Genomic DNA, 23,478 nt, shown 5'->3' with positions numbered 1-23,478 from the left:
CTGCCCCTCCTAGGCCCAGGGATTGAGGCCATTTAGTCTTTGTAAATACCAGTTTCATCATTTTAACCTCTGAGAGATTATGTTTTTTTGAACAAAATAACTGAAGCAGAAATCTTGAAAACTTTAATTATGATGGACTCTCACTGTTTGCATTGTTCAATACCAGATCCCCAAGGCAGGAAATCTCTGTGGCAATTCCGAGGGTGTAGGCGGTGGGTGATACCTCTTTTGTCGGCTCCTGGGTTCTCCATGTCTACACTGGCCACAGCAAGCCCAAGGGCTTCACGGCAATGGAAGCTGCCACCCTGTCTGGCTATGCTCTGGGAATTGTTTAGGGGAGAATTGAAAGCTGACAAATAGGCAGGATTCTCACACAGGTGGGGCCCAAAAACTAGCCAGCACCCTACCCATGCACTGGAATTTTCCGGAGTGGTAGTTGACAAACATACACAAGATATAGCATACCTTCCCAGTAGAAGCTGACCTAGGTATTGTCCATAAAAATTCTGTTCAGAAAGGCATCTCTTACGTGAGGACCCAAAAAATAAATTCGGAGCTGGAAAATTATCTCCTAGTAAAGGTCCCTCTTTTCTCTCTTGTGACAATTCCATAATATAATCCTGGCTTTGGCTATCAGTGACCCAACACTCAGCCCCAGACAACTATGGCAACCATTTCATCCAAGAGCCTCCATGGATTTACCTTCTCCCCCCCCCCCCTTTTAAATGATACCTGAGTATTATTTTTTAAACATTATTTTAACAAACTAATTCCATGTATATCTAAACATCATCACCTGTTGCACATAGATTTAGAAGTAGGCAAGATCAAATCTCAGGAAACCAGGCTCCTAGAAGGCTCTTGAGAAAGACTTTACACCCTATCTTGGTGCTTTGACTAACTCTTGACCCAAGATCATCCACAAAGAGACTCTCTAGCACTGACTGATTCCTGGCAATTGGGCTTCAACCTTGGGCCTATCTTGGTAATTATGTTCATGACCATGGCCTGACCCTTGTCTGACCACAGATTCTGGTTCTCTGGCCTAGCCTCCACTGGATTGTACTTTTGTCAGCTCTGTTCCTGGGATCTGCCTGGAAATGCCTTTCCTGGTCACATCTGCATCTGTCTGCTCTGCTGGGCTTGGCCACACCCTGAGCAGAAACTTCACAACCCAGGCTCTTGATCTCTAAAATGGGGTTAATCACATCTCACCTGCCACCCCATTGTTTTTTGGGAGGAATCACACGGATTAGTGAATAGCAGTATGAGCTATTACTCAAACATGCTCAACTCTTTACTTGAGGCTTCTTTCTCTGGAATTCTTTCTTTGGATCTGTCCCCAACACTCCCCTTCACATCACTGTTACCTGCTCAGTTGTCACCTCCTCAGAGAACTGCTTGACTCTGGGTCCCCAATATCCCAAATGACAACTCCCACCCCACCTCCTTACTGTGCTTCATTGTTTTCTAGAACTATGACCACTACCTGAAGTCACACTATTTACCGATTTGCGTTCTCGCTTCTTGTCCGTCTCCCTCACCACTGACTGCTCATCACTGTATCTTGGGCATTCGCAGATCACTGCCTGGAACAGAGAAAGTGCTCAATAAAAATGGTTAAGTACATAGTTAAGTGAATGAATGGGCATTGTGACCATAAGGGTCCAAAGTCAGCATGGAAAGTGAAGATTGTACAAGGCCCAAGTCTCCTGAGATCCATTGGAGGCTGCCATGTTGGAGGCAGATGGACCATCTCTCAATCACCCCCCCCCCCCACCTGCAGTTTTCCCCTTGTGGTGGAACATGCTACTGTTTCTTAAGTAGAACATCAGAGGCAGGACTAGACCCAAGTTTCAGATCCATGTTGAAATGCCCATCTTGAAACACTAGAATCACACCCTCCACGGTGAGACATCCACACCTGTTGGAACTGGGATCTACTTAGTGTAAGAATGCAGAAGTCACACTTCCTGGTCATGCTCACACTGGGACAAAAATTCTCTTTGGGTGGAATAAGAGACAGAATTCTCCACACTATTTAAATGATTCACTTTCCCCTCCACCCTGCTCCCCACAGCGCCCAACCCCAGATGCTTATGACTGTGTCCGTAATGTTACTCCATCGTACAAGCTCTTCAGAAGTCACCTCCATCCAGTCCCTTAGTTTTGGTTGACGGTAAAATCTGGTGACGATGCTCTTGGAAGATGGCCCTAGTTCCTCCAATGACACACCTCTATGCCTCTGAAACCCCTCCTCTGCCAGACAGGGGGGCATCCTTCATTAGCACCGAAGCCTCAAGCTTGAGTTTCACTACACATCCGAAGTGGGTCATCCATCATCACTGACTTATTTAGAGCTATTTTTCTGTATTTTTTTCCTCCTTCAAATTGTGACCTTTGCTGAAAAGACCCCCAGGCACAGAGACAATAACATCATTCATTAAAATATTTAAATCAGCTGCAACAGCAGTAATGACCAAGATGAAACCTTGAAGCACAAATTGCCTGTAAGAGAGGCACCTATTTTGCCAAAGGGGTTTGGAACAATCTGGATTTGGGGTGCTGGCAACAGCTTAACTCTTGTCAATAGAAAGTATCTTAGATTAACATGAGGTCCCATATTTGCAGTCTGGGATCACCATCCTTAAATGCTTCCCAAAGGTCATTCATGTTGGGATTTCGTAAGACCTCTGATTTTGGTGCCAGAAATGTAATTCTCATATAAGACAAAAACTATTACTTAAGATAAAAACTTAATTACTCAATTATCTGACAAAGTTTCACAAATAATAATTGTTTTTAATTTTTTACAAGAAGAATAAAATTTTGTCATGCTTCCTGAAAACAAGAAGTTGCCAGTGGATAGCATCTAGGATTAGCACCAAGATACTGGAAAGTTTGGTTGAGAAAGAAATCTGATTTGAAAAATAGGAACTACATGAAAGCACTTTGAAAATTGGATAATGAGCAAGTATTTAGTGAAGACTCAATACAAGAGGCATTTATTAAGTATGGTTAAGGGCAAAGTCTCTGGGGAAAGAGCGGCCCATTCAGGTCTTACCAGCTACATGATCTTGGGGAAATGGTTAAGGGCTCTGAGTTTCAGTTTTCATCTGACAGTGGGGAGAGCAGACCAAGCTGCCTCCCTGTGCCCTTGTTAGGAATTGATCCACCTTAGTTCCGAGTTTCCCTGACCCAATTGCACTCCAGCTTCTGGGTTCTGATAGCACCACCTCCTTTCTTGGTGGTGATGGTGGTGGCCTCCAGCTGTGATGAATCCCTGGATTCTCTCGATTTTCTCATATTTAATCCCCAGCTGTTCCAAGGGCCATATAACCAATCCCCAGGATTGGACTCCCTCTAGTTGAAGCACCCGGTGTAGTTTCTATTTTCCCAACTGGATCCTTCTCCTTCCCTCCTTCCCCTCTCACTCCCAACCTGCCTTCTTTTTCTCTCCTTATTTAAATTCATTTTGAACCCAATAAATAGGGCGACCTTTTCATTGTGTTTCAAGATCCAGGTCAAATCTTATTTCCTGATTGAAACTTTCTATGGCGTCTCCAGCAGAAATCATCAGTCATTACTCTATCATGTCCTCTATTCAACGTGTCTCTCTTTTTATTACAAACCACATGACACTTAGTTTCTTTTTTTTTTCTTCTGTTTTCTTCACCAGACTCTGTTTTGTTCATCTTTGTGTCCTTAACTCCTGATGCAGAGTAGAAATCAGCATATTTTTGTTAATTCACCTGATATTACACAGATGATCCCTGCATGTGTGCATTAAGCAGCAAGGATGCTCAGATGTCTCTGGTCTCATAACAACCACCAAACACCTGCATGTTCAGATTCTCAGACGGAGAACTCTGGGAGATGCCATCTCGGACATACCTCCACACCCCACTGGCTATGCCTCTGCCTTGATTATCTTGTTTTCTATGTGGTGCAGGATCAGGAGTCAAAAAGGTTTGAGGCTCATCTGACAGGGTCACAGACTTATTACCTGACCAGACCCTTCCTGGCTCTGTTTGATTTCCACATCTATAAAATTGGGCTACAGGAGCTCTCTCTAACTGGATCCTAGGACCTTCAGGGTGCTCTTGGAGGGCTTCAGGTAGCCTGTGCATATTGGAGATGATGAAAAATGTGTTCGGTGTGTATCACACACTCTTTCTCCTGGGAATGGCCTGTAGGTTTCTTCCATCTTTAAATAGCCCACTTCATTTCTCTACTTTGTGCATCCAGAATCCCTTCTCCACCAGTGTGTAGGCAGAGGGTGACCAAGAGTGGTCAGCGAGGCAGGGCAGGGGTGGGGATCCTTGCCTCTTTGACTGGAACTCCTCATTCTAGTTCTGATGGAACCAAGGAAAGCTCTTCAGGAGGCTATCTTTTTTTTCCCCACCACCCCAGTTTACAAAGCACTGCATAATTCATAAACTATCTGCCTAAATAAATGTTTATCTGAATGTTGGGCAAAGAGCCTGCAGTGTCTCCATGGAAAACGAATCATTTTCTAACCTTTGATGAATTATTATTTATGGGACTCAAACAAGCCAATGAATGTACCCTCCTCTTCCCATCCCCCTCCTACCTTCTTCCCCTGGAAGAAAAATAAAAACAAATCTCACACTGCCCACCCAAGCCAGATCCTAAGAAACAAGTGTACAGGCTGTGGCAGCTTCGGTGTCAATCAACAAACCCTGTGGAGGGATGGACTCGGGCCAAACTTGTGAGGAAAATCATCAAGGTCCGGCCCTCCTGTCCTCACACTCCGTGTTGTCAGGTTCCCTCGTAGGTGTGGGGCTCCCGGGCTGTCCTCCAAGTAAGACGTCCATACCTGCCATACAGTTAATCCTAGAACTAGCCAAGTATAGATGCTTTTATGTTTTTTTTTACTTCCACCTTCTCTCATTTGGAAGAAATAATCAACATCGTAAAATGTTTCTGATCACAAAGTGTCAATCACTCAGGTATTTGAGAACAGAGGACTATTTCGTTGGAGTTTCCCAGGGTACAGGCATGGACTGTCCAGGTTTCACGCTGACGTGGAGACCCTTAAGCAGTCATGTTCCCCACACAGGTTTAAGCAGACCTGGAACAAGTGGTCCATTTGCTATATCTCGGGTCAGACCTGCTTGGGTTGCAGGTACAGTCATCAGAACGACACCTGGCTTAGGCTCTGGTCTGGAGGGCACAGAGCGATGATGCATTTTCAGGGGTGAGTGTAGGTGAACGTAACCCCTGGGAGCCCACAATCTGTGCATGCAGGGAGGGTCACATTCCTCAGTAAGTCTCAGGAAGCAGCGGAGAACCCCATCAGGCCACTGCTTAGATGAGAGGTGAAGAGATAAATCCAGCAGGTCGGGAGGCGGATTGCAAAGCAGGAGGTGGTGACAGATGTGGAAGGTCACTGTGCTGAAGGCTGTCCCACTTTGGGGGCCCTGGATGGAGGAGCGCTATTAGGTCCAGGTTGTAGGTCGTGATGAACACAATGATGCTCGTGAATCTCTGTGTAATTCCGACCTCTCTGGATACCACGTTCCTCCAATTTATAAAGTGGTGTGGAAGAACCACATTTTTCTCCTCTTCAGAAAAAAGAGTACATTCATGAGCAATGAGAGAGAATAACCATTGAAGCTTCAAGGAGATTATCTGGATCCAAAGCAGTACTCTTTCTGACCTTTACAACCAGAGGGGCAGGAAGGAAGGCAGCGGGGTGAATGCAGCTCCCCGCAAATGCTATGCTCAGCTGCCCCTGGTCTTTGGCGCTCCCCCCAGGAGAGGCAGCACATCCATTGCAACTGCTGACTACATGGCTTTTAGAGAAAATCCCATTCCTCCAATTCTAGAGGCTTCTTCTCCCTCTCCTCTTGAATCAAATTTTAATGGAACCACCCTTCTCATATGGTAAAACATGTTTGTTAGGTTTTTATTGGCCAGTATATACCACAATTTCACTGGTAACCAACTTAGCTATTTTTTAAAAATCAGATAATCATCTTTGTGGGGTGAAGTTATGGAGTGTAAAAGTTCAAGTGCTTAAGCATTCTCCTCCTTAATATACACTTGCTTTGGTGCACTTTATCTTACGTTCATGAAGTGTTCAAGTATTCACCTTAGCACCAGCTCTGTGGAGACCTAATTCCCTTTGTCATGGCAAGGAAAGGCAATTATATTCTGCAAACATTCCATTTGCTATCAGTGCCTAGAATACATCTTGGGTTAAACCTGCATCCTTAAAAGCACTTTAAAAATTCGAAGAAATTCCATGGAGGAGAGGATTATATTGGGGTCCACCCTTTCGGAGTTCCTGCTGACAGCTGGCAGAGTCTGACTGCCACCTCCCTGCCCAAATGCAGGCCCCCCCCCTGAGCCAAGGCTAGTCTGGGACCAAGCTGAGGGCATTGTTCCCTCCACAATGAGTGTTGTGTCAGCGTTTGCATGCCTGCTCTCTGCTTTTCAACACGTTGCTGCAAAATATGAGGGGTGGTTGGGGGCTCAGAGAAGGATTCCTGGAGTCAGTAGTCACTTATTTTAGTCCTCGTGGGATGGACAGGGTTTGGACGGGCAATAGGTAAGGAGAACAGCATTTAAGTAGAAGTCCCTAGTATAAACACAACTAATAATCAAATCCATAGTCAACTTTACCGAGAAACTAGTGATTTAACCAGCTCCGAAATCATATTGTCCCTTGCCCTCTGCCCCCTGGACTAACCTCTTAGGGCAATCCAGTCTGATTCTAGCCAGAATTTGTAGGTGATTGTCAGGACAACACCAGGATGGTGACAGGAGTGCCAATTAGTCATCCATAGCCGTAGTTTCTTAGCCCAGGACCCTGGGAGGATTTGAGAAGAGGACGGTGACCTGGGAGAAGACGCTTGGATTAGGAGGTAGGCTATCCGGGTTCTGATATTGGCTCTGCCACCAGCTTGTTGTGTGAAGGACCTTGGCTGAGCACCTGGCCTCAATTCCCCTCCTGTGTCTCCTTAGTGGAACAAGGAGATTGAAATCGCTCCCAACTCGGGACCCCACACTTAATAGGGTGCCAGTAGGGTCTGGCTGAAACAATTGTGTCCCCTGACCTCTAGCTCAGTCTCCCTGGCTGCCCTGTCTCCCTGGCTTCAACAGCCTTACAGCAAGATGCTCAAACATGTTGATCAAATCCAAATGAGTCTAATGGGACTGAGAGCCACCTTGCCTGACATCACCGAATGGAGGCATCCTGGCTTGACCCTCCCTGAGCCTAGGAACCACTGGGATGCTGGCATGTACCACCAGGTGGGTGGGAGTTGTGTGGGATGGGGGAGTGACTCTACTGTCTCAGAGCTGACATCCCGACCCCTGCTTCTACGCTGTCCCTGACACCATTACCAGCCCCGCCCTCGCTCTGCTGAATCACAAGGCACCCCATGGAGTACAAAGAGTCAGGCTGTCATGAAAATGGCATAAAATCGTCATCCTGACCTGTTTTTTCCCTCTAGAACACTGTGCAAATGCAAATTCGCCAGCACTCTTCCCCATATGTGATGCAAACTATGTTTGGTTTCTTTTTTCCCATCTGGAAATTATTCCTCTCTGATTGAGAGGTTCGAGTCCCTTCTGCATGTAATAATATTATTATTTATAATTTATGTTCTTAATTTTTATAAATAGTGCTCAGTCGCCATGGCAACAGAATCTTCACAAATCGTTAAATTAAATAATGAGTAGTCATGATGCTTTGCACTTATGTTCATATCCTTATTAAAAAAAAAAAACACACAGATCTCCAAGTTCTTTTAAAAATACTAATTAATTGGGCCCCTCGCTCCACTAGTATTTTGTAAAGGTGGGTGAGGAAGTAAAGGCTTTTTATCTTTCTGCTGCCTCTCTCCTGGAGTCAGGAGATGATGGGGGGGACCTCAAAGATCATCCGGTGTGATGTTCCTCAGTGGGTGGGCCCCAGATTCCTACTTAGGTTTACCAGGGGTGTTTGTTCACATGAAACCCAGTCCCAAGCTCACCCTAGACCCACTAGAATAACATCTCTAAGAGCTGGGACCCAAGAGTAAATACTTTTAATCAGCTTATCTGATGATTTTTGTGCATGATAAACTCTACCACCTCATGCCATGATCCTGCTATGTCATCTGACCAGGGTTTAAACACCTCTAGGGCAGGGTGTCTCAACTTCTGTACTATGGAAATTGGGGGCCAAATGATTCTTTGGGGTGGGATAGGATGTTTTGCAACATCCCTGCCCCTCCCTGTTAGATGCCAGGAGCAAAACCTCCCCCCAGTGTGACAACCCCAAATGTTCTCAGACATTGCCAAACGTCCCAAGGGGGCCAAAATTGTCCCTGGTTGAGAGCCACTGTCCTGGACTTGGAGAACTCATTCTGGACTGGGGCTGGAGTGGCACAGCCTTCATGTTTTATTTTATTACTTATGCTATTTTATTTTATTTTATTAGTTCAGTTTATTTTTGTCAGTTCCCATGAGGGAATTCTCCCTCAAGTTGAAATAAAACCTGATTCCCTGTAGGTTCTGTGTGTGAGCCCTGTGGTCACCCCCAGAACACAAGGTCACATCCTCTCTGTTTGTTCCAACACAGCCCTTCTGACTGAAAACCAGTGATCTTGGGCCCTTTGAATCACCTCTTCCTTAGGGTGAACTCTGCTGGTTCCTTCAACTGTCCTTCCACTGACTTGAGTTTGAATTCTCTCTCTTATGATTATGGTAATGCTGATTCAGATTTAGATCAGATGCAGACCACGGATTTAAATCAGACCCACTTCTCTTTTTTCAATATCCCTCTTGAGGGCCAGTGCCCTGATACGGAGGGAACAATTCTCCAGTGACATTTATTCAGCACCTTCTATTCCCAAGACCTCCCCTGCCTGGTGCTGGAAATGAACCTCCTAGCAGGGACTTAAAACTCTAATTCAAAGTTGGCAGGGACTTAAAACTCTAATTCAAAGTTTCTGTAAACAGGGCATCATCTAAGGTAGAAGCCAGAAGATGAGTCAAAATGATGTCAAGGCGATACATGGAGAGAGTGAACAAAGTAACATTTTAGCAAAAAGAAAACTGAAGGAAGCATTGATTCTGCCTGTGGAGCAGCGAGTGGCAACTCCAGGGAGAAAAGGGGGCATTTAGGTGGCACTGGTAGGCAGATGAGCAGTCAGTGGGCAGAGGAACAGCCCGAGCAGTGGCCCAGGGTCTTGCCAACGAGGAGCACATTGGAGGAAGAGCGAATGTGAGGTGTGCTGAGAGCTCAGAGGGCCCGGGTACCGGGTGAGCACCTGCTGGCCAGGTGGCCTGGATTCCAGGGGACAGCTCGTCCCTGCATGTCTGAGTTCTAATAAAAACAGGAGTCACTGAAGTGGTCCTGGCCTCTTTGCTGTTCAGAGGATGCTTTCCCCAAACAGCCTCAGGCTTGCGCAGGGGCAACCTGCAAGGGGGATGGCAAACAGCAGCCACAGGAAAATCTGCTGGTCTCTTCACCTCCAGACCAAGGCCTGCCTTGCATCTCTTGTTTCTAGAGAGGTCACTTGCTGGAAAGAAGATTGATCCTTAGAGCTGTTTGGGAGACGTGCTTTGGAATGGCTGTGTCGAAAACTAGCTCTGAGACCTGTACATACTGCTTCTCTGAGGTTCACGTCTTTAACCGAGAAATGGAAAAATTAATACCCACTGTCATGGTTGCATTGTGTTCCCCCTCAAAGTTCATGATGAATTTTGAAATCCTAACCTCCAGTACCTCGGAAGTTCATCTTATTTGAGAACAGGGTTATTGCAGATGTAATGAGTTAAGATGAAGTCATACGGAAGTAGGGTGGCCCCTAATCCAAAATGACTGGCGTCCTTATAAAAAGGAGAGATCTGGACACAGACAGGCACACAGGGAGGGCATCACATAAATGAGATGGAAACAGAGGTCAGGGTGTTTCTCCTACAACCCAAGGAACGCCCAAGATTGCCAGCCCACCACTAGAAACTGGGAAGGAAGCATGGAAGGGATTCTCCCTCAGAGCCTTTAGAAGGAACCAACCTTGAAGACATGTTGATATTGAACTTCCAGCCTCCAGACTCGTGAGACAATACATTGCTGTTGCTGAAGTCACCCAGTTTGGGGTCTTTTGCTGCGGCAGCCCTAGCAAACTCAAACACCCACTTTATGGAATTGTGGGGAAATAAGATGGAATCATATGAAGGCCAGGAGGTTAAACCACTCAGCACGGGGCTTGCCTCATGAGACCCAGTTACCAGCTGAGGGAGGAAGATAGTTCTGGAGGCGAGAACCTGAGAGTCACTTTATCCCGTGGGAAGGGAGGGGAGGGGGCCACGGAGAGCAAGGTGTATTGAGTCAGAGCAAGAATTGGATGGAAAGGCTGCAAGGGGGCCCTGCTAAAGGACAGTTCCTCCAGAAGTGGAGCTATAGCCTGTGGCTCAATAAAGTGAGAGATGGGCCTGGAGTCAAATTAAGAATAGCTCCCATCCTAAAGCACCTATGAGGTGCCAGAGTCTGGGCTTCGTGCTTTACATCTGTCATCTCTCGATGCCATCACAGTCCTTCAGGGTCAACAGCAACCTGCCTGTCTGGTAGAGGGATGTCAGTCACGGAAGCTAGTCCAGGGTAGCGAGGGGGCCCGTGTTATTCACATTTGTATCTCCAGCACCTTGCACTGTGCCCGACTAGAGAGACGTTGGCTAAGGTTTGTCGAATGTTGGATACAATTTAAAAAGTGGAGGAACTTGGATTCATACCTAGGATCTTCCCCTCCCGAGCCCACCCCCTTTAATTTCCTCTTCACCACCCTACGGAACAGACGGCTTGTAGAGCAGGGCAGAGAGGGTGGGAGCTAGCCACTGCCTGTCGAGACCCTCGGTTGCCGCATTTGTGAATTAGGAGCAATAAAATGCATTCCAAAGGTGATTTCCTTAGGGCTAAATGAGCTATTTTAAGTGAACGGGATTTGCAAACTGTAAATTGCCACATAAACATGAGGAAGTGAAATGACAACGGAAGCCATCCACCAAGACTCTGCCCGCACCCAGGTGCTCTTGTTTTGAACACAACCTTCCGCTGCTAATGCATAAATTTACTCCCAGAAAGTCTGCACTGTGTCCCTGAGCGACTTCACCCAGAGCCAGCCACTCAGTTAATAAGTCCCCATTACCCTGCAAAAAACCCCAAACAAACAAAAAGCCATTTCCTAGTACCTAAACAACAGGATGTTCGACTTAAAACACAATGCCAGCCTAATTAACTGATTAGATGACAAAATAAATAATTATCCAGTGTATCAGGGAGAGAAAAGGAGATGTGTTAAAAGGTTACTCAGAATCATTGTTTCCTCTGGAAAGGGATCAGGCCGGCTTCACCAGGAACTGGAGAGTTTTATTTGCGGGTTTCAGTCAGAGACCTCTCCCAAGCTGCTGGATAATTACACACATCTCCTGGTAATGGCAGAGCCCATATGTGCAAACTTTCTGGGTGATGAACAGTTCCGTCTCTCTCTCTGGGCTCCCACCCCTTTGCATTTATGCAAGTCTCTTTCCCAATTCTCCTGCTGCACAAACTTATCAGAGCTATAGCATCTACAGAATGGAAGAGGATGATGTTATTTACCCAATGAGCCACATGCACGCGGGCATGTTTTGGCCCCCTCCTTTGTAATCCTCAAGCAAATTGCTTTTACATCATTGTGATTTTGAGTTCCCAGGAATGCGATCTGGGATAAAGGTTGAGAAGCCTTTGATCCCATATTACTGTGAGACCAGAATCTATGCAAGCGATCTAGAGTCACTTATTAATTTTAAAAAGTGGTGGCAATGAGAAACATGCATCTATTGTGGGGGTGGGTACCACATAGCTGCCTGGCGGTCCTTTCTGACACCCCTGATGAATATGCTCTGGTCAAAGTAGAGGTGTTGTGCCCAAAGGATGTCATCCCCATCTACAGAGGAAGTGGATTTGATGATGCTAGCAAGTGAAATTTTTTTTTTTTTTTGACATCTTTATTGGAGTATAATTGCTTTACAATGGTGTGTTAGTTTCTGCTGTATAACAAAGTGAATCAGTTGTACATAGACATATGTCCCCATATCTCTTCCCTCTTGCGTCTCCCTCCCTCCCGCCCTCCCTATCCCACCCCTCTAGGTGGTCACAAAGCACCGAGCTGATCTCCCTGTGCTATGCGGCTGCTTCCCCCTAGCTATCTGCTTTACGTTTGGTAGTGTATATATGTCCATGCCACTCTCTCACTTTGTCCCAGGTTACCCTTCCCCCTCCCCATATCCTCAAGTCCATTCTCTAGTAGGACTGTGTCTTTATTCCCGTCTTACCACTAGGTTCTTCATGACCTTTTTTTTTTTTTTCCCTTAGATTCCATATATATGTGTTAGCATACTGTATTTATTTTTCTCTTTCTGACTTACTTCACTCTTTACCACAGACTCTAACTCCATCCACCTCACTACAAATCCCCAAATGAAGGAAATAGTCTACCATTCCAAAGATTAAGATTCTAAATCTCAAAAGGCCACTAGAGCTTGGCTGGAGGGAAGATGATCCTGGACATGGGGCAGAAGGAAAGGGTTAGACTTCCATCCCTTCAAGGAAAAGGACAAGATGGATCGTGGGTGAGTCAGTGAATTACCAGCCAAAGTGATTCACTTGGCCACGGAAGGACTTTACTTCTCACTTGTATCCTGAAGAAGGAATCTCTCCTTCCTCACTCTTTTCCTTTCCTCTCTTTATCTCTATCAAGATCTATGAAGTGGTTGCCACTCAGCAGACACCATGAATCCAAGAGTAATGACTCCATCCTTTTCCCCATGACACTTACATTCTTGCCGGGGAGGCAGACATTACCCTAGTTATGAATTTAGTTATTTAATTTAAATGAAGATAGATACTGGGAACTTTAGTCAGATACAAAGAAAGAGGGCCTGGCTTGTGACAGGTGGAGAAAGAGGACTTCCACCTGAAATCTATAAGGATCAGGAGAGGCAGGCAGGGATCAGCTCATGCGGAGAGTAGGAGGCTGTGGTTTTTATCCAAAGACCCATAGAGAGTGGTCAAGATCCCATGAGCAGAATCCAGATGGAAAGCTCTGGTGTTTCAGGTGAGAGCGATGGAAGCTCAGGCTGCCGAGGCAGGAGTGTTCATGGAGAGAAGCTGACAGATATCTGCGATGTTAAGGCATCCAACCACAGGGTTTGCTGATTGATTAGACTGGGGTGGGGGTAAAGGTTGTCCAAATCTGACTCCTAGGGTGTAGCTTCTGCTGCTGGATGGATGGTGCATTGACCAGGATAGTTGTTGTGAAACTTCGTATAACCACTCAGAGAGTCAGCCTCAGTCTGCTTAAGTCTGGAAGGCAATTTGAAGTGTGTGCCCTCTGATTCCCAAGTGGGGATATATCACGTAGGAGTAGGGGACCCTCATGCCCGTGGAGAGCAGGGCTGATGCAAGTCACCGATGCTGGGGCAGAAAACTCAAGGCTAAGAAGAAGGACAGGCCTTGAGATTGGAGATCAGAATGCACAGAAGCCCAGGTGGGCTGCAGAAGAAATATGGAGCCCAAGTAGGCGTGGTGGGAGCTGGTTACAAGCAGCACAGGTGGGTGTGGAGACAGGGAACTTGGCTTGAGTCCTGGATCTGACACTTACCAGGCGAGTGGCCTTGGACATGCATTTCACCCTCTCAGCCTCTCTCTGTGGAGTGAGAGAGAGGATGGCGTCTACCTCAAAGTGAAGACTGGATGGGACGATGGGATGGAGAGCTGACAACTCCCACGTGACAGGTCATTAACCTCTACTGTCATTATTCACCCCAGTAGAGGAAATAACAAACTCAGCACCCAAGTGGGGCAAAAAGCAGGGGCGACATTCACAGAAGGGTCCAAGGGCAAATGGTATCAGGAGAAAAGACCAGCAAAGACCTCAGCCAGGGGCAGAGACTCAGCAACCCTCCCTACTTTTGTTTTTCGAAACACTCAGATTTCTGAGCCCAACAACAAACGCCCAGTCTGCATAATTATAGAAAGTCAAGGGCCAAGATCTTACTACAAGGAGCAGCAATTGTTCAACTGTCCCATGACTCTGAGTTCGCAGTAATAGTCTTAACATCGGCCACAGCCGGTGGCCCTTGTCACATCTGGCTTGCAGATGTGTTTCATTTGGCCCACACACTGTTTCAAAAAAAAAAAAAAAAAAAGCAATTCACATTTAAAGCTTGGATCCTCCATGATAAAATCAGACTTTTCAGATTCTGCTGAGAGAACAGAAGCTCTGACAAACTTTGGGTTCACATCACAATGTACCCACAGCCTCCTGGACACAAGTGGACGTCTCCTTTAAGAGAGACACCTGCTCTCCAAGATCCTTGGGTGATGCTTAATGCCTCTGTGTTTTCTTACACCAGCCACTCCTCCTGGACACCCCTGAGCCTTGCAGACTTAGAGTTTTGCACTCCTGATTGAAAACAATCGTTGACTGTGTTCCAACTAGGACACTATTTCTTTTTAAATTGGATAAGGTGGTCAATAATATTGATCATTTAGGGCATTTTCCAAATTCACTGCAAGGGCACACACATGTTTACACTAAGCAAAGCTGATTATTGGGAGTTTTCTTTACTTTTTCTCCAGAATTCTTCTCTCAAGTCTTCAGCTTGTTTATACTAGAATCTGGCATCAATGTCAGATTTAGCTCACATTTCTATCTTTGGTTTTTTCCATGGAAGGATCTACATTTCACAGTTTTTCTCCAGGTGTTTTGCCACTTGAATGCTTCTGAGACACACTTGGCCAAAAGTTCTCGTTCAAAAGAAACAAAACTCTCCCAGGCCCTGAGGGAAATCTCTTTTGATAATTCCCCTCAGTCTTCCCTTGATGAACTGGTGAGGTGAGAAAGTGACACATATGAAGACTCTGCCTCTTCGATTAAAACAAATTTTACAAAAAGGCAATAAAATAGTAGACAGGGAAGGTATTTGCCCCAGTAGCAAAATCAGCTACCTGCAGAATTTCATTGACCTGAGGACAGCATGTTTTCTCAAATATTTCATAGTGATTATCTGGCAAAATCTCAAAACATTTTTTTAACACAAGTTGTCTTTGGTCAATAAATACCAGAACTGAAATGTCCTGGGGGTGGAGATTTATGATGTAAGCACAACAAACACACCCATAAATCAGGCCGAGAGAGCTGTCAGGTACCCAACGCTGCATTTCCCAGCTCTCAGCAGAGGTCACGGGTATGGGGTCCTGGCTGGGCTGCACTCTGACCAACACTCGGGGAAGGACAGCGTTCAGAGACCCCATTTATTCGCCACAAAGGAATGAACACTTCTGACTTTGCATAGTTGAATTTTTCTCTCTCCAATCTGCCTTCACTGGGAATTTGCCTTTTTCCTTTGCTCACAGAACTTTGCAGAGGGAGGTAGGTATGTGGTGAACTGGGTTTGAATCTCAGTGGCTGGAGAGTTTGGACAAGTCTCTTAAAGGCTCTAGCATTTTTACAACCTTATGTGAAAACTGAGGATAGTAATACCTACCTTATAGGTCTGCTATTAGGATTCAATGAGATAATGTATGTGAAATACTTAGTGCAATGCCTTGCTTATGGAAAGCCTCTAATATAGTTTTACTTTCATGGTTAATATGTATAAGGAGTGTGACACAATGTACGTCTTCTATAAGTTACCCTTAGTCTTTTCAGAGGTGTTAATTCAAGGGACAGCGTAGATGATGCTCCCAAATAAATAATCCCCCCACCCTCCTCTCCTCCTTCCCCTCCCTTGTCTCCCCTCTTCTCTTTGGCTTTCCTCCCTTCCCGCCTTTCTATCGTTCTAGACTCCCTGATCATCTTAAATGCTTCCTGCTTGCAGTTACTATCTACATGCACTGATGTTCCAAATGATGCTCCTCTCCAGCCCTCCCTTCTGGATTTCCAGTATCCACATCTAGATAGACCATCCACCTGACATTTCCGCTAAGGGGTCTCAGACTCAACATTTCCCAGACACGCCCCTCTATCTTTCATCAGTGGTTCAACAATTCATTGCAGCCTCTAACATGCGCTGGGCCACGTGGAGGAGGCTGATGAGGCAGCGGCGAGAGTCTGACAAAGTCCTGAGCTTGTGGAGCTCACGCCTGGTGGGTCTCAGGCACCCTTGATCCTGGTAAGTGTCACCAACAACGTACCGGTCGCCCTGGTCCAATATCTGGGAATTCACCTGGACGCCTTCCTCCCTTGCATGGAAGCCTCCAGCATGTCCTGTGGATTTCGCTTCCTGAAAATTTCACTACTTTTCATGTCTGCTTTTTCCTTTCTTTCTATGGCCTCCATCCTATTTAAAAGCACTCTCATCTGTCGCCCGGTTGGTGCGGCAGACAGCCCTTCACTGGAGCCCTGCATTTCCCCCAGCCATCTCCCACAGAGCAGTGAGAGTAGCTTTAAATACACAAGTCTAGTCATGTGATTCTCCAGCTTAAAACTCTTTGATGGCTCCCCATGGATCTTAGCTAAAAACCAACATCTTTACATGGCTTACAAGGCTCTGCCACCAACTCCGACCTATATCCCCAACATGTTTCCAGCTTCTCTCTTCCTCCTGTTCCCTACTAGACTTGTCAAAATTCTTCGAGTTTCTCTGCCATGCTGTGATCTCCCTGGACCCCCAATCTTTCTTCCAGTCGTTTCCTCTGACCTACCAATATTTCCAATTCACTTGTTCTCAGGTCTCCACTGAAACAGGACCTTCTTGGGGAATGTGTCTTTAAATGCCTACCCTTGGTTTACACTCCTGTGCCATCCAGGGTCTATAAGCTCTTGGTCACTTGTAATTGTTCAGTTAATTCCAGGATACAATGGATCGAAGGGCCAATGTTTCTTTGTGCATGGTCTGGAATAAACATGTGAAAGTGCAAATTCCTGGGTGTCCTCAGACTTAATCGGAATTCTTAGGAACTAGAGTCTGGAAATGAATACTATGAACAAGCTCCACTGATGATTCTTAAGCACAGCGAAGTTGGAGCACTGTTGCCATGAGTGCTTGGCCCACAGAACAGGAGAGGACTCCCTGCTCCTGGCCTAGCTGGGCAGAGAGGTAGGGCTTCTGGATGGGGAGTTCATGGCTGGGGCACAGACTCTCAAAATATCCTCAGAAGCCTCTCCCTCCTCAGGTTCTCAGCTCTTACTGCATGGCTCAGATTTCCAGCTGTCTCATGACCACTTGACAAGCACATATTTCACAAAAAGGGGAGAATTTTCTAGAACTGTCAGCACGAGCAGACTTTCTATTTCCTATCCCAGGGGGTCTGCCATATAGATTACTCTCCTCCAGCACTCTCCTGACACATGCATAAGCCTCGCTGACAATAAAAACTCCGTTATCCAAAGTTATGGGGATGGAAGAAGTGAATGGAGAAGGCCAGTATTTATCTATGAGATCTGACTTCCTTCAAGGATATTTTCATCTGTGACATCTCTTCCACTGTTCTTTTTAACAGCTGCTTAAATCTTGGTGTTGCACAAAGAGCAGGGATTGTCAAATCAGACATCATTTGGTGATTACATGACCCTGCATACATTTCTTTACCTTCTCTGGAATTCAGATTTCTCCTCTGTAAAAAAAAAAAAAAAAAACAGGCAGAATGCTCACCTGGAGGGGGATTGAAATTCATGAAAGGACTGGACACAGGGAGGCCCCCCAAGGATGGGAACTGCTCTTCCCTTGCCCTCTCTGCCCAGTGTACGTCAAACTTCGGCGTCCTAAAGGGCCAGCACTGCTCTGACAGCAAGATCACCCCTGCTTGCAGATTTTAAATTGTATTATTGTCATCGTTGAACCAAGCAGTAACAATCCTTGCTTTGATAAAGGACTCTAACTTTTATCTTATTTCATCCTTTTTCTAAGATTGGCAGGACTCACAGCCTCATTTTCCATAGGAGGAAATTCAGAGACTTAGAATGGTCAGGGTTTTTTCCTATGATCAATTAGTGATCTATCTGGATTCAGATTTTGACTTTGCTACTTACCAGCTGTGTGATGTGGGAACAACCCCCATGCCGCCACCAAAAACACAATGCACCTGCTGGGACTTTGTCTAAGGGTTCGGTGGTCCCTTCACTCCCCTTCACATCATGATCATGATCTTTATTTCACAGGTGAAGAAACTGAGGCAGAATGAAGTAAACCTGTTGTCCTGGATCCCACTGCTGGAAACATCCTTGGGACAGTGGAGTCTGGCACCAGACTGTCACTCATGGTTGAGCTTTCTAAGCCATTGCTACTTTAGTCACCAGGTGTAGGGGCGATTAGAGTTAGTAGTACCTTGTGGGGGTGGAGTGGCCAATTGAGCAAGGTGGTGCAAGTAAAATGCATAGCCAGCAGCTGGCCATGTAAGTGTCAGCCTGTGCTATTTGTTACATCTCATGTTAAGGCAGTACTTGGAGCATCACTGATGTCTCCTGTCACCACGGTGGTGGAATGCAAATGTTGGCTTTGCCCCTGCTTGCATGGCCTGGCTGAGTCCTCTATGTGCCCCAAACTGGCCACAGGCTCTTTTTGATGCCCCCATCCTACTAGAAGTGATTCTACTCTAGGTCACACTGACGGCCTTGGGCCTTCAGCTCTTGCTTCCATGCCCTGGTTAGCAAAGGTGTAGAGGGAGAGTGCTTCGTGAGAGACTGGCCTTGGCAAGTCTGCCTGCTGTGGGCACAGAGGAGGGAGCCAGGTCCTGGAGCTGCCCCCTATCCTGCTGTCCATCCTTCCCCGAGCCCTACATCACGTTGGCTCTTTGTAGGGCTGGGTCTCTGTCTTCTCCATCCCGGCCCACTCCTCACCATCCCTCACCTGGGGTAATTTTGGCAGCCTTCCAAATTGTCCTCTTTATCAAGGCTCTAGACCAGGAGTTAGCAAACCACAGTCAGTGACCAAATCCAGCCCTGGGTCTATTTTTATGGCCCTGAAGCTAAGAATATTTTTACAGTTTTTAAAGGGCTGTAAAAGCCAACCAACCAAACAAACAATAAAAACAAAGAAGGAGATGCAACGAAGACCACAAAGCCTAAACTATTTACAGTCTGGCCTTTTATGGATACCTCTTGCTGGTGCTTGCTCTGGACCGTTCTTCACTTTGTAACATTTCCATCTTCCTCTAGCTCCAAGGGCCTCTCCCCCACCTAACTCAACACATTGGGTCACTACTCTGCTCAAAAATCTTTAAAATACACTGCCTGTAAGGAAGGCACCCTGGAGGCGGTATGAGAAAATCTGGATTCAAATCCCAATCCCTCCCGAACCTCAGTTTCCTCATCTGTGCAATGGAGTTAGTCATAGTGCCAACCCACAGGGGCCCAATGACTGTGCGGTGTGTAAATGCCCTCTGAGCTGCAAAGCACAATTGCAAGTGTGAGATTAATTTATAACTCTTCTGTCCATGGGCAGCGTCCATACCCCAGAGCCTGCTTTGATGGCTGTCCCCCTTTTCCTTTTCCACCTCATTCCTTGTGATTCTCCATGTGACGTCCACCCCATGGAGCTTTGCTCTCACCCTGCCTTGGCTGACATGCTCTTCCCTGTGTCCTCTTGCCTTTGAGTCCTACCTGATCGTCAAGGTTCACATGTGGTGGGCTGTGCCTACGTTGTATGGTTCCTGGAATCTGTGTGGGGACATTTGGAGGAAAGGAAACTGTGGCAGAGTGTTCCCAGCTCAGAGGGATTGTGCTCCAGGCCCGCGAAGCCATTAACCATTTCAATCTGTGCGCCAGTTTTAAATCTTCTCCTCCCTTTCTTTCTTTTTTCTTCTTTTTCTTTCCAACCCTCCAGCATGACACAGTGCCTGCTGTGCAGTAAAAATATTTTGGCTGTCTCCCTCCTAAAAACTTTCTAAAAATACACAGAGGCATCTCACAGGCACACATGGCTGGCTTTGACGGTTGCCTTCCAGGTGACAGAAACACAACCCAAGCGCACATCGCTCCTGGGGACCAGCACGGACAACTCCTGGCTCAGCCTTCCAGACAAGATGCTAGGAAAGTAGCAGCTGTGTTTGATATGGAGCAAAAATTCACCCTCTCTGCCGGCCATTAGAAATATGCAGAACTCTCATTTATTTGTAGAAATCAGGAGGAATGTGCCTTAAATGAAAGTAGAATGTGATTCACCCCTTTTGTGCTGCCTTTTGTGTTGTAAGATCTGCTCAAGAAAAATAAGAAGTTTGGAAACTTTCCCCTCTTTAAAGCCCTAGGTTTCTTGCCTGGACTTGGTTAAACTTTTGTCTCACTGATAGAGAGGCGTTGTAGAGTCCTAGAAGATCACTGGGCAGACAGCCAGGGAAACAAGGTACTAATTGCCACCTGTCACTAACCTTGGACAGGTCATAGGTTGTCTCTGAACCTCAGTCTTCTTCTAAACATTGAGAGGATCTAAATAAATGAACTATCAGACCCATTCCAGCTCTAAAATCCCACAATCTATTAGTTGTCTAATATTTAATACGTAATGTCTAAAGTTCCATAATCTGTCAGCTGTCTAATATTTAAGACATAGTATGGTTCTAGAAAATAAGAGAATTTCTTTCACCACCAATAGTCACAACTTTGCGAGCTGATGCATATGGTTTTCATTTAATGTCCTCTTCACCGTGGGGATGTGTGCTGTGGTTAAAGCAGAAGAGAATGTGTATTTATCCAGTGGTCCCTGTGTGTTGGATGTTTATAACATGCTGCTGTGGTTGATATCATTCCCATTTCACAGAAGATAACACTGAGGCTAAGTGAGGTTGAAATTAATATTCAAACTCATATGTATGATATGAGCCCATTCTACTTAAAGGGCCCCAGTCTCATTAAGCATCCTCACAGTGGGCCTTCAGTTTATTGGTCTTTCAGGACATTCTGAGGTATGAAGAAAATTCTTATATTTGATACATTATTAATTAAGGTAAACCTATTTTGGATTGCAGTTTTTTCAATATATTACTTCCTATGATGTCTTGGTACTGTCTAAAAGTTTCTTGCTTATTCTGTGCCTAACATTAGTAAAGCCTCATTTAGAACTCTTAGGTAATTTGGTCTTTTCACAAAATCAAGATTCCTTACTGTGTGCCCTGATTCAAGCATTCATGTATATCTTCATCACTATATTAAAAAGGTTTTCATGATCAATGCGCTTTGGAAATATGAGATTAAATGAAGCTACATTAGTGTCCTTTCCATAGGGTTTTTCAAAGCCTGTAATACACAGATATATATTTGGAACCTCTGAGTGGGTGCTATAACTTGATGCTTTTTCCAAAGTTATTTTGCCCTAGAACCGTTCTATCATTGCACTGATATCCACAGAAATCAGTGCTACCCCCAGTTAATCTGAATTTCTCTCATTGACACTGAATCTGTGGGGTTTTGCTACAATGTAAAAAAAAGAATAATGACTGTTATATTTTAGACACTTCATGGTTTCCAAAGCTTTTATCTTTCTTCGCTTCAAAAATAATCCTGAGAGATGGTTATGATTACTCCATTATATTCACATAGCAATGAGAGTTTTAGCTCAAGATGGTACACAGAATAAATATTACCATTTTACCCCACTTCTGTGAACACATGGGGAAGATGGGGAAAATATTGGCAAGGTGTACTAAACACATAACAGTGATCTAAAATAAGAAAGGGGAGTCTCCAGATACAAGACATGGAAATATTTCCTGAAAAGAGGGCTCTTGTTGTGATGAGGAGGGTCTGAATCCCTGAGGCCCAAGGGAGTGCTGGGAAGAGTCCAATTCCAAGTATGAGGTTGGTCATGGCTTTGAGTCCTAGGAAGGGCTGGGGCTACATCTGGGATCTGGGTGTGGCTGAGGACTGCACTTAATCTGTGAATCTGAAGTGAGGGCTGGAAATCTGCTACCTGACCCCCATTTCTAGAGTCTGCACTGCTGTCTGTCTACCCAGGGGTCTGGTTTAAAGCCCTCTCTAGTCTGGAGACTTGAACAGTATCTTCTGCCTGTGGAAGGGCCCAAAGCCACCAAAGGGTAAAAACTGTCCTGAGATAAGTGCAACATAGAGCATGGGGTCCAAACTCAGACACATGCCATGATTGGAAGCCATGACAATGCACCCTGAGAGTCCCAGGATGCAAAAAAGAGAAATCCCCCAGGGCGATGATGACCACATAACCAAGAATCACAAAACACTGAAGGAAGCTGAAGCCCATGGGAGACACACCAAACTGCAGGGAGTGGAAGAATATTCACATGATGAAAAGAAAAGATGACAAAGAAATCTGAAAAGAAATTTAAAGTACTTTTCACATCCTGAAAAAAATAAAGGCTGCAAAGCAGCCACAAGAGAAGGAAAGAAGGCTATGGAGGAAAAGAGACTTTGAAATAATAACAGGGAGTTAGGATAGAAAAAGCAATGCTAACTTCCATGTACAAAAATACATTTTTTTGAAAATAAAATGTCCCTTACAACATGTGCTTAACAAAGGAAACCTCTAACACCATAACAGTTCAAAGAGAGAACAAGCAAGAAAAGTTGAGACAGAGAAGATGACCTGTCCAGGAGCACAACATCTGTCCAGTTCTAGGAGAAGAGACAGGACAGGACCGGGCACAGGACATATGTGAGGAGCATTGAAGACATGCTGTATGAATACTCCAATAGCTGGCTGTTGTCAGCTAGAAAAGCCTCCAAACACAACAGATAAAAAGAAAACCCTATAATATATCAGAGGAAATTTTTAAAAAGTGGATTTCCTACAAAGGAATGAACATCACATTGATATCAGACTTCTCATCAGCAGTATTGGATGCCAGATGAATAATTAAGTAATATATTCAAAGAGAAAATAGCTTTTCTACCATGAATTCTTTGCTCTTCCCAAGTAGTTTTCAAGAGTGAGGATATAATGTAAAATAAAGAGATGTAACGATACACACAGATCAGGAAGTTGACCACAGACCCTCTCTGGCAGAACAAGATGTCCTACAGTGAAGGTCAACACACAATGGCTAAATCCACCCACCACCTGGTTTTTTATGGTCTGTGGGCTAAGAATGGGTTTTACATTTTTAAATGACTGAAAAGAAATCAGAAGAAGAGTAAAATTTTGTGACACATGAAAATGATATGGAATTCAAATTTCGGTGTCCATAAATGACATTTATTGGAACACAACCATGCCTGTTTGTTTATATGATGTCTTGGCTGCTTTTTAGCTACAGACATAGAATTGAGTAGTTGCAACAGAGACCATATTGCCTGCAAAGCCTAAAATATGTATTATTTGGTCCTTTACAGAAAGAGTTTTCCCACTCTTCTTTAGCAAGAAAAAATATGCGCCCAGGAAGAAGGAACTAGATGCAAGAAATGAGAGTAAACTGTATAATCAATGAATATTTTGAGAAATCTAAATAAAGACTGTTAACTAATAATAATAGTACAATAATCATCATTTTAAAAAATTTAAATGTGTAAA

This window comes from Balaenoptera acutorostrata, chromosome 3 (genome assembly GCF_949987535.1).
Source record: "Balaenoptera acutorostrata chromosome 3, mBalAcu1.1, whole genome shotgun sequence".
NCBI classification, from domain to species: domain Eukaryota; kingdom Metazoa; phylum Chordata; class Mammalia; order Artiodactyla; family Balaenopteridae; genus Balaenoptera; species Balaenoptera acutorostrata.
The sequence above is the reverse complement of the archived record's forward strand: the minus strand, read 5'-3'. Positions refer to the sequence as shown.